The 12,473-nt window shown below is 40.5% G+C and overlaps 1 protein-coding gene across 7 annotated transcripts in view; it reads left to right on the forward strand.

Moving 5' to 3' along the window:
• The window catches only part of wnt5b (wingless-type MMTV integration site family, member 5b), a 97,333-nt gene that overhangs the window by 33,448 nt on the left and 51,412 nt on the right, over positions 1-12,473 (forward strand). For 2 of the 7 annotated variants that reach the window (XM_005927240.2, XM_005927241.2), the window contains exon 2: positions 9,853-9,994. The exons of 4 other annotated variants lie outside the window; for them this stretch is intronic. The gene's annotated coding sequence lies outside the window, so the exon portion shown is untranslated. Of the gene's footprint in view, positions 1-7,588; positions 9,995-12,473 lie in introns of those variants that run through there. One more of the 7 variants, XM_042222977.1, reaches the window with a different exon arrangement.

Below are 12,473 nucleotides of genomic sequence, written 5' to 3' on the forward strand. Positions count from 1 at the left end.
TGTGTGTGTGTGTGTGTGTGTGTGTGTGTGTGTGTGTGTGTGTGTGTGTGTGTGTGTGTGTGTGTGTGTCCCACACTGGGTTCACTTAAAAGACCCACTCTTTAAATATAAATAGCACCGTTACAGACAGGCAACTGTGTATTTGTGTGGGTGTACTTGTATTACTGACATTGTAGGGACATGAATCCCTTTAGTCGTTGTAGGGACGCACCTCCCTTCTGGGGACAAAAACCAAGTCTTCATAAAACATACCGTGTGTTAGATTTCTTTCTTGTTCTTTGAATTTTTGTTCCTATTTTTTGTAATCTAATAAACATTTGATAGCTTTTCCATCCTTTTAGCTCTTTGTCCCTGTTTGCATATGTGTTGGTTTCTTTATAATCAGTTTTTGTTTTATTTTGGTAATGACTTATTGTTTTCATCTGTGGTTGTTTTGCTTCCTTTTTGTTTTCACACTTTTGTATTTGTCTGCCCGTCCTTATTGGTTGCATCTGTACTCACCTTTTTTCACCTGTCACCAAACAACCCTGTGTATGCATTGTCCCTTTATCAGTTATCAGACTGTCTATTTTCCTTCCCACCTGTTTTCCACATACTCTTTTGTGTTCCTCAAGCTATTATGCCTGCCCTTAGGTATTTGTTTTGTTTGGACTATTTGGACATTTTTGCTTTCATTCAGTATTTCTGCTTCCTCCATTCTGCATTTGGGTCCTGTTTTGACAAACATGTAAAGTGTAATTTATTCCTTTTGCAGGTTTAATGCAGGGTGCATTTTAACCAAAACCTAGCTATGTAGCTTTCAGCGACTAACCAGCAAGTGGAAGCAAAAGTAAAGTTTAAAACACACACAAAAAAAGGACATTCCAGCCGTTGAGTTTGGTGCTCTTAAAAAAAGAAACTCAGAAATACATTTCATCTCAAAAAACACGAAATTCCAAGTTTTTCAGATCCAGACTTGACATGTAATGTATGCACACACACTGAAAATCTGAAAAAAGTGGAGATGACATCAAGCCATGATTAACTGGTTCTGATGTTTCTAAACAGCAAAAGAAAGAAATGGAAATTCTCAGTGCATCAAATTCTCACATGGAGGCAACAGCTGGGAGAATTACATGGTTTAATCCAGGAGTTGTGTCACAACCATCTTTGCACATATTTCAGGATGTGAGTGGAGCAGTTGAGCTCTTTTTGGCAAAGCTGGGACCACCAACTCTAAGGAGGCAAAGAAATCATTTCAGAGAGCCGGTTGACCCAGAGTACTTGTTAGCTGTGTGTCTAGGTGAGTCTGAATATTATTTTTAACGCATGAAATAGTTGCACAGATTTTAAGCATCCAGTGTTTAAAGGCCTTAAGAGTTCAATCTTTCCACTACCAATGCAATCAGTGTGGATGAATCCAGATTTTCAGTTTCTTCCTTTTCTGATACCGACTTCATTTTTTTTCACAGTGCATTTTTTGAGGATGAATTTTCTGCAAAAAGCACATCGTTAGCAGAACACGACAAGTTCTGCTTCAAAATATTTAGTTTAACATTTTTTTTTCGCATCGTCTCACTGCGTAAAGACCTTGATTACCATTGCCAAAAAGCGTTTTGTGCATATTTCTACAACGCCAATTAAAAAAGTTAATATTTCCTAAATTCATTATGTGTAAAATTGATTATTTCAAGCTCTTTTTAATTTTAATATTTGGATCTTAAATCAAAAAAAATCCAAACTCCACTATCTTGAATTTATAATATTTCCTGAGCTCAATCAAAGAAAATTAGAGTGGCAGTTCCCCACAGAGCTTTTGTCATCATGTATACCAAACTCCCAGCATTGCGCTGCAAGCCTCAGCAGAAACGTGACCATGAAGAACCTGGAAGCCACAGTAGTTCAAGATCAACTTCTAGACCCACTGGACATCAAACACCTTGGATTCTGTCCCTCTCCACTCTTTCTCGAGTCTGACTTTGGACCACTGAGAAGCAGTTCTTTTTCTCTGTAGCCCAGGTATGCTTCTGATGTCTCTAGTTCAGGAGTGGCTTGATATTAGGAATGCAACGCCTGTAGTCCCTTTCTTGAAGACATCTGTGTCGGTGGTTCTTGATCCACTGACACCAGCCTGACTCCACTCCTTCTGAAGCTTCCTCAAGTCCTTTCCTACCACACTGTTCTCTGCCACTCACATTTTCATTAATATGTTCCAATACAGCACTCTGCAAACAGCCAGCCTTTTCAGCAATGACCTTCTGTGGCTTATCCTCCTGGTGGAGGGTGTCGACAATAGTCATCTGGACAACTGTCAAGTCAGCAGACTGATTATGGTTGACTGAGAAATACATGGTATTGATACTGTTTGAGTAGTAATTTACTCAAATTTAAAAAACCTAAATATTCTAATAATGTGTGTTTCAGATTTCAATGATCTGTAAATTGTAATTGTAAAGAAAACATAAAAAGGCTTGAAATGATCTGTAACGAATTTGAAATATATGGATGTTATATAGAAATCTTAAAAAACATTTTAAAAAAAAATAAATGAAGACATGCTTGGTGTGACAGAAGAGGATCCAAGAGATAGGATGAAATGGAGGGTGATTACCCCTAAAGGGAGCAGCCAGAAGAAGAAGAAGAAGAAGGTTCTAGATGGTCACTTACCATGCTCACAGTGCAGCTACCCAACTATTTAAAATGTTAATGGTTAATAGGAAACCCCTGATTTGGCATTCTTAGTGATACCTTGGCTGGATGAAACTGTCAGTATGAAGTCGTAGTGTTAAAGCTTTCAGTATAAATGACTGGAGCAAGTGGCTATTTTCTAAGCCTTATTTCTACTCTTTGTACCCCCTTTATATGTGCATTTTTTCCCTCTTGTTCTTTTCTGCTCACGTATTGGCATCACTGTGAAGCAGTGTTGCCAGAGCTTCTAAACACAGCAGGAAATCTCTGTCTCTTCCTCGAGCGTGCTCTCAGGGGGATTGGTGAGACATTCTCTTATTTGTACGGGTTTATCTGTGTATGTAGCCACTCGTGTATTTATGTGGGTTTCTGCATGCGTGTGTGTTATATGCGCAGAAATGTCAAAACAAATGCCAACATCTTCCACCTTTGTGTCTCCAATCAATTCATCCTGACCAGAATTCTTTTAAGACAAAAAAGGATTGGATGAAGGCAAGGAAGGGAGGGAAAAAGGAAAGGAAGGAAGAGGCAAGAGGATGACAGCGGGGGAAGATAGAGCTGTGTGGAGGAAGAAAAAAAGGGGGGCGTATAAGGAGCGGGATTAAAATGTGGGGAAGAGATAGTAATGAGAGATGGTAGGAAAGGAGAGGAGGTGGGGGAGAAGTGAAAAGGAGGTGAAAAGTGTCACATACACACATGCATGAGATTAGAGGAGGGGAGGGGGGAGAGGTCACAGAGGTAGAGTAGCTCTGTATGTGGTGACAGGACAGTGTTGCCACACAAGTCAATAGGCCTGTCTGCACTGTCTTGTCTGCATGCATTTGTGGCAGTGGTCTCTTAGCTTTAATTGAAGTCCTGTGTCAGCACCATAGTAACATAGCCTATGGGATGTTCAGTCAATGTGGTGTGACATACTTTCATCTCTCTAACACATCAGACATCTGCGTTTTTTTCTTTCTTTCACGGCTCATGTTTTTTTTGTGTGTTTTCCTTCCTTCTTCTGAAAAAAAGGAAGGATGGAAGAAGATGCCCATGAAACCCTAGTGTGTTTTGCTTTTTGATTAAAATTACCCTCTTGTTCCTTTTCAAATACGCATTTAATTGCAAAGAAGTGTCCTCCCTGTTTCATTTTGTTTCCAGCTAAACTTTTAACACATGAGGGAGATGCAGATGAATGAAGTGACGTGACACCTTTCACTCTAGCACCAATCCAAATAGACAAATTACAGTTATTGATTGATCCACATCAGCTTTGTTTGAGATATTTCTCTTTTGTTTCTTTTTGACATCTAATGCTGTTCTCAAACACACACTGTAGCCCTGAGTTTAACAGAGTTGCGGACAATGGCTAAAGTTTCTGGAATTCTCAAAACACTGTCCAGGGTTCATGTGTAACAATAGACGCAGAGGTAGAAAAAGATGTTCAAATCTAAGAATGATGAGCTTGTAGTAATATAAATCTGTTTTAATTCAGGAAAGAAAATCCAAATATTGCTTAGGTCACTGTTACACAGGCCTACAGACTGGTTGGTGTCCACTTGGCAACCACTGGTATAGGAAAAAATTTGTATTCCCCAAATGATTGCAAGTGGTTGCTGGACAAAAGTGTGATATTGATTGCTAAAGCCCCAGTCATGGAAAGCTGGTGAGTCAGGGAAATATTGGCAAGTGGCTGTGATTTCTTGGTTGTTAGCAGGTTGCCACAGTCACTTATAGTTTGTATAAGACTTCTCTGCAAAAACTCTGCAACTAGTCGCTGACTGCTAATGAAACGTTTAGAGTGGGACGTGCAGATAGGGTGACCACAGCAATTTTCTGGTGACATATACAATCACAAAAAGCTTTTGGTGCTGTACCTTTTTTGTGTCTGATTTTTACCCAGCAACCGCTCACCAACCCCTCAAGGAATACACATTTTTCCTTAGTGACCAGAGGTTGCCAGGGGGGTTCCAGCCTGTCTGACTAGCTTTCTACTTCTGCTGAGAGGATTATGGGAATTAAACCAGTGTGGAGGTTACAGAGCTGCACTTTTGTGCAGTCCCTGAACAAGCCAGTAGTGCATTGCCTCTACACAATGACGCTATGCGTAGGTTGAATACTAACTGGCTGAACATCTCGCTCGAACTGGAATGCTAACTACTACAGCAGAAAGAGAAAGAAGCACAAAAGACAACAAAGACTGTAGTTTTAATTTTAAGTCTGAAAAGTGAAGCCACTTTTTTTAAGCATTTTAAACCGCTATCCTTTGTAATGATCGAAGCCTTGCTGTACAAACTAAACATTTTCCTGACTGGTGACTTTATGGGCTTTTTATGATGCCAGCACAACGACCCAGGAAACAGATCAACACCGCAATCCAAATGAAGGAAAGAAGAGAAGAAACATGCAAATTTCCTCTTTGCCTGCCTTGCCTGCATTCACCTGTTTTTTTTGTTTTTTTTTTACCCTGTTTTTTTGCATGTATGTTCAAAATCTTTGTTCAGCTAACCAAAAGGTACAAGTACTCGATATGTTACGTTATTTTGAGTCATGCCTTCTCACTCTGCCTTGTTTCTTGTTTGTCAAGAGTGCGTTTTCAGAACACAGGGGATTAAACATTGATAGATTTCCTTCAGTGGGACACTTTCCTGTTGATGGAACTCATAAAATACACACAAGGACACAAATAAAGAAGAAACAGGTAAAAGGATTTCTCCTGCTTGTAGACAATAAAGAAGCAGTTGGTCACATGTGATGTGTATTCATGTGTGCATCAAACTGGTCTATTTGTCAGGAGAAACTCTGAGGAGATCTTTTCTGAAAAAGACAAAACAAAAAAAAAGAGAAGAAAGAAAGAGGTTTTTTATGTAACATTCATTCATAGCATCCGCAGTTCATATAACATTTATACAACAGTGAAGAAGCCTAAAACATAAACTGGAATAAGAAAGAGAAGAAGAACGGGCACTGGCTTTCCTTCCATCATAACACCCTTCCATCTTATCTCCTGCTTTCCCTTCACTTTCTCTTCAGCATTTTCTTTGCTCTCCTTTTCCTTTCTTCCTCCCTCGTCACCCTCCCTGCCATCCATCTCTCAGCTTCTCTTTCACTGTCTGACTCCCCCTCTCTTTTTCCTGCTCACCACACACACACACAGACACACACGAAGGCATGCTGACACTTAAACTAAATGCAATCACACACACCCTATTCCCTTACTCCCTCCTCTCACCACCCACACAGAATCGAGGACACACACAGGCCACAAAATACCATAGACACACTTTAGCTCACACACACTCGCTCACACACAGAGGATCCCCCACACAGAGTACTTTCAGCACTTTCTTCTTTACCATACTCAGCAAGATCAGATGTCAAGTCAACTGACAACACACACAGAGGCTGTATTTTTCTTTTCACCACGCTCTGTTTCCTCTTCCCTCTTATAGAATATATGCATTTTTAAAGCTTCCTTACACACAGACACGCACACACAATTCTGATAGCTATTTAGAGGAGTCAAAGAGTAGATGGGGCAAAGAGGCGAGAATTTAGTGTAAAGAAATATATATATATATATTCATTGCCAAGATATAAAAGGGAAAAGAGATGGAGAACATAAACACACCATTCAGTATTCAAAAATAAAGACATGATAGCCCAACCTTTAGCTTCACATGTAAGCAAAGAGTAGCTATTAGAGCAAGCTTGCAAGACAAAAATTGACTCTGTATTCAACACACACACACTGAAAGACACACAGAGAGAGTGAAACATGAATAAATGATTTTCATGCACTTACAAAACCACCACGAGCCGAGACACTCTCACACATATGCGCTCAATGTGTGTTTGCATATTGGCAGCAAACGCAGTATACAATACACGCACACATGCGCATACAATTAAATTACATGCATATTTTCCTGCAGGCAGCATATATTGACACAGACCTGGACACGCATGCAGAAACACATGCTTTCTCCATGCCTTATGAGAAGTGTTTTGACGCTTTGCGCATGCACAAGGAAAGTGCAAAGACAGTATCTGTATATTCAAGGAAGCTCTAATATTCCTCCATGCAGACCAGTGGTAATGCTTTGAAATTGTCAACCATTTGTATGCATAATTAAATACTTGATTGTAATCGGATTTGGGATTGTGTAAGAATAGTCATGTGTTTTTCTTGTGCAGGTGTCCATGCAGGTAGCATGGATTTTTATCATGGATGTTCGCATTTAGATACACAGAAATGTTCTAGTTTGTTATTGCCATTGCAATACAATTCAAGCTTGAAGACCCAAACTCAAACTGTCTGCAGTTTACAAAACAAGTCTAATCTTTATACCTGCCACTGCTTTCCTATGCACTGAGAGGTTATTATTAGTGATTAGTACCATTTAGATGGTGCGTTTTTAAAAAAATCTTTCCATTGTTTGTTTATAAATTTGTTCCCAACATCTCAGCTTTCATGATTAGAGTGCAATCAGTAACACAGAAAATATATGACTTTATTCTAAGCAATGAGAAACGCTAGTTAGCTTCTATTCACATTGCTGCTCTTATCCAGCAGTTAAGTGCCTTGCTCAGGGGCAGAGTGACAGTAGCTGGCGAGGGAATGGAGAGTGGTTTTCATTCGTTCGTTCGGCAGCCTTCCAGTGAAAACCACACAGCTTTCACCTTTAGGCAACCGCTGCCCCTGATATATATTTAAGTGCAGGCTGCCTTTAGCTAAACACACACACACACACACACACATATACACTCACACTCACAGGGCAACACGGCCACACACCATGTGTACAAGCCAGATTTGGCTTCGTCCTCATGCCTGCCATACGGTTGATTCCTCCCCACTGTGCACACGCTGCAGGCCAAACACACAGCACTTGCGTGTGGTGTGTGTATGTGTGTGTGTGTGTGTGTGTGTGGTAGCAGAGACTGAGAAAAGAAAAGGGAAGCAAATCAAACTAGGAGAGAGAGAGCAGGCATATATTTTACCAGGAAGAACTATTTCAGGGGGAAAAAAATTACCTGCCTTGCACACATGACTTGTTAACATCATGTTTTTTTGTGCAGTAAAATCATCTGTGTGCTCTGTACTAGATTTTACAGGTCACATGTGTGTTATGACCTTGATGTCTTATATATTTTGAGTACTACATTAATTTTTAATAAGCATGTAAGGCTTTAACAATGCCTCATCTAGCCTTCGACACATGTAATGTGATGCCTGTAATGCAGAAAACAAGGTGGCTAAATTTAAAAGCACGCCTTTTTCCTCACAAATTATGCCTCCGAGTCACAATTTGTTACTACTTTTCAAATCCTTGGAGAGGCTAAGGAAAAAGATGTGCCCAGAAGGGCACCTTTCTGTTCAACTCTAGAGGTGAGCAGAAAGGAACCAACTGCCTCACCAGCAACTCATTTTGAATGCCGGGAGGCATCTCATCAACCCATATCAATGCCTGTGTGGTCAGTTTACTTTCCCTCTGCATAAAGGAGCGTTTGATTACCAGGCTAAGCACAGGATTGTAATGAAATGGTAGCATTTGGAAGCTGCAGGATTTCATACATACAGAGATAACATTTTTAGTGAAACAAATCCAGGAGTGGAAAACAGGATGTCCAGGAGTGGACAGGTTTGAAAATTCAGCTGGAAATTAGTGACGTGAATGCACATTGTTTCCACATCTAAGCAGCATTTTCAGACTTAAATCATACTGGCATAAATGTCACGTAGAGGAACCGCTGATGCTCCTTTACATGAAACGAGGCTGACTGTGCATAGGTGAACCACATAGGCAGACAAGCAGCTGGTGTAGTGTAAACAGCACCCAGTGCACATCCACCATGAACCCTGCTGCCAACATCTGTGTCCATTATGGACTATGTCAGCAACTTAAGCCAGCATAGTGCAAACTGAGACTAAACAGAATAACCAGGTTGTGTCTGCACCACAGGTGGGCCGCAAAAGACCATATTTAAGAGTTCTAATGCCATTTAACCATTTCATTATTGGAAAAATTACACATTCACACGTAAACAGCACCTCGTCTGTTTTTCTGCCTCACTGTGGACACGACCTCCCAATGTATTTCAATGGGAAGAAGGATTTGTGTCTACATTGTCTATGTTTTTGAGGCTTCTCTAAGGGGGGCACATTACAGCTTTGAAGAACGTGACACTGTATCCAAAACCTCTGGTCTTAGTTCTGGTGCCTACACCTAACCGAACAGCAAGAAAAAGCACAACTCACATGTAAAAGCCCTTCCAAATAAAATCCAAAACTCACTGGGTTTCAAACTGTATTGTGAGTAATAATGTGTAAAAAATCTTCACACGCATGGATACAAACTGGAGGATAAAAGTTGGTGTCCATGTAAGCAAGAAAGGGGGGGGGAGGAAAACAAAACAATGGATTCAATTTTGTGACTGTTTCACATAATGCGGGAATGTGTTGTGAGCAAAGACCTTGACAAGTCAGTATAAACCTTTATGAACACTTAACGTTCCACCGAGACATTTGAATGATAGCCTAATACAATAAACAGGGACATACAATAAAGCATTATTTAAAATGTATGTGGGCAAGGGCTGAAAAGCTCGAGAAAGCAAAATCAAGATGCAAACTGCAGAGGAGAATGTGAGGAAAGAAAGAATGAGGGTGGATAGACAGCAGTCTCTGTGAACCTGCATAGACAAGCTCAGTCAAGCTGCTTTGGTGAGAGAGGGAGAGAAAGCAAGGGTGTTTTGACAGCTCGGAGCCATCACAGCAGCAGAAGGCAGTCTATGCGTGTGTGTGTGATTGTGTATGTGTGTGCGTTTTAGTCTCTGTGGGTGCAGGTGGTTGCGTATCTGTGCACGTACTGTACTGGTGTGTCGGTGTATGTGTATGCGTACATGCACACGAAAGACTAAAGGCAGAGACAGACAGTGACGTTTCTTCTGATTCAGAGACAAAGAGGGGGAAAAGGAAAGTGTAGCACAGAGGCTGGATGAAGGACAAATACATTTTTTTTTAAAAGATCTGGGGCTGTGTCTGTGTGTGGTGTGTATCATATTGAGTATACATATTGATATGTGTCAGGAAGCCTTCAAGCAGACCAAACCCTCTCATTAGAGGGTCGTTGATGAGCAGACTCTTGCTTCACCATTTTCTCACCTGTTTGACATTATTTCCTCTCCCTTCCATCTCCGTAGACGCAGACAGAGCAAGCATAAACTCTTTGTGAGCCTAGACCTACTTCACCTTCACACACCTCCACACAGTCACACTGGGATCTGGCCTGAACAAAAAACACTCTTCAGCAGCTGCCACTAAACGACTCAGGAGCGGCTGGAGGTGAGATGTTTTGCTCAAGGGCACCTTGTCTTGAAGTGAATGCCTTTTTCTTCTTCTTCTTGTGTTTGAAAACGGGAACCGCTGTTAAGCACCGGTGGCCCTACAGTTGCAAACCTGTGCTTTTTGCTACGATTGCAGTCGCAGTCGACTGTATTTGCATTTGCTTATTTGTATCATGATTAACTGTTTTGTCAGAGCATCAGGGTATTGTGAAAAAAAATACATTAAATCTGCAATGACTAATTTTGATGGCTACAACAGCAGATATGACATAAGCAACTAATGTGTATAAAGTATGTTAGCTGCTGTGGCTGCGTTTTGTTCTATTCTCTCTTAAGACGATCCCACACTGCTTCAATAATGTTGAGGTACAAGCTCTGAAGTAGCCAATCCATGACCGGTAGTGTTTCACTGTGCATTTTTATTTTGCCAGGGAGTTGCCAGCTGTAGCCAATCAGATGCTTTCCAGATGGTGGTTCAAAAGTTGACAGTACCTTTTTGCATTCATAGTTCTGTCATTTCTAATGAGGCTTCACTGAACAGTGGATGGATCAACTGAAGGGCAAGACCTCAGGTTATGTGTCAGGTCAATGATGGATTTTATTTCCTACATAACTTTCATATGATACTGTTAATCTACTGTGGATAGTTTTTCAGGCCTGCCACTTTTTCTTTTGTCCTCCATTTGTTCGCCTTGCTCAAATTTTAAGCACACACTCCACACCATGCTGAGATGTGCCATGTTGGTGCAAAAATACTATTTTATGCTTGTCAAATGGTTTCAAACTTATTCACAGAACTGTGTTAAGTAGCTTAGCAATCAAAATCATTCCTCTGAATATAGTCAGGTACAGGGACTAGACCGAAAATGAGTGAATACACTTTGAAATATTTTCAGAATGCCTGGAGAACTATTCTTCAATACCACCTTAAAAATGAAAAGAAAGTCTGGCTCCATGGAATCAAAATATAAAGACATAAAGGGTGACTTTTGTACTGTACTTATCAGTTAAACTGCAAAGCAAGCCCTTATAAGGTCATTAATAATTAATGCTAAATAAGATGAAATGGCACTCCTATGCTCACACGCCTAAAAAATACATAAATGAAAGCCTTAAAATATAATTAAACACTGCTGTCAAAAAAGAGGCCACAAATATAATTAATCGCATTTTTTGTTAAAAATATTGATTACAGTAGCTTTACAGTTAGGGTTAGCTGTGATATGATCTAAGCTACTATTGCATATCTGCAACATACAAAACATACAGTGCTACATATGGCGTTTGAAGAAGAGTCCAACAATTTTGAGGGAATAAAAACAGGCAAAAAGATTTATCAACAGTTTGCCTCATACAGTCTCATTGTTTCTCCTTCCTGTTTGCCAGACAACCAATGCACATGAGTAAACAGGGAGAGTGAATGTTTGCTGCTTGTCAAGCACGCACACGCACGTGCGCTCAAGTGTGTGTGTGTGTGTGTGTGTGTGTGTGTGTGTGTGTGTGTGTGTGTGTCAGAGAGAGAAGATGGTTGTCCTTTTAAGAGGGCCAAACGATGGAAGGATTCGGGGTTTGTGTGTGTGTGTATTAACAATGTACCCTCATGTCCCCTGTGTCAAAGCCTGGCTAAATCAAGTGAATCATGCTGTGTGTGTGTGTGTGTGTGTGTGTGTGTGTGTGTGTGTGTGTGTGTGTGTGTGTCAGGCCAGATCAATATGAACTAATCAATAGGAGAAGACAGCTAGAAGGACCTTGGGGACTGCGGATACGCACCTGGTGCACACACGCACGCACAGTCTCCTCTTTGTATTCCACGCTCAGTTTCTCTATTTATCTTCTCTCGCTCCCCTTCCCATATCTCTTTCTCACTCTTACATTAGTCTCTTTTTAGAATATCTATTTTCTCTTTCGCGTAGTTCGAGCTCTAATCATGTATACACCTGTATGTCGCTGCCTAATTTACTCTTTGTCCGGTAACAAACCTGGTAAGGCGGGTTTCTTTAAGTTTGATCATATCAGTTGAACCATATCAATTCATATGTTTCAACTGATATTTCAAAAGATATATATTATAAATCTGCCATCACTCACCTGCTGCCATGCATCTCAATCCATGCTTTATTGCAATGAGCTGCAATTATTCTGATCAAAATGTTTGTAATAAATTGCTATTATTTGGGGAAGAATTACACCCTTTGTCAGAGTGTCAGAATATTCATTTCCTCTGACGGGTTTTAGGTTTTGTCCAGCCTGGTCTTGAATTTTGGTATCTATGGTACCAGTATTGACTTAAATTCTCAACACTGACCACATGTGGTACTTTTCTGAAAAAAGAAATAAGAGAAACTATCCATCTTCTTCTGCTTAGCCAACTCAGGGTCACAATTTGAGACTATACCAGCTGTCATATGGCAAGAGGAGGGGTATATCCTAGAGAGGTTGCCAATCTATGGCAACCATTCGTGCTCACATTCACACCT

Source organism: Haplochromis burtoni, unplaced genomic scaffold (genome assembly GCF_018398535.1).
Source record: "Haplochromis burtoni strain Fernald_Lab_line unplaced genomic scaffold, NCSU_Asbu1 Contig_98, whole genome shotgun sequence".
Lineage (NCBI taxonomy): Eukaryota > Metazoa > Chordata > Actinopteri > Cichliformes > Cichlidae > Haplochromis > Haplochromis burtoni.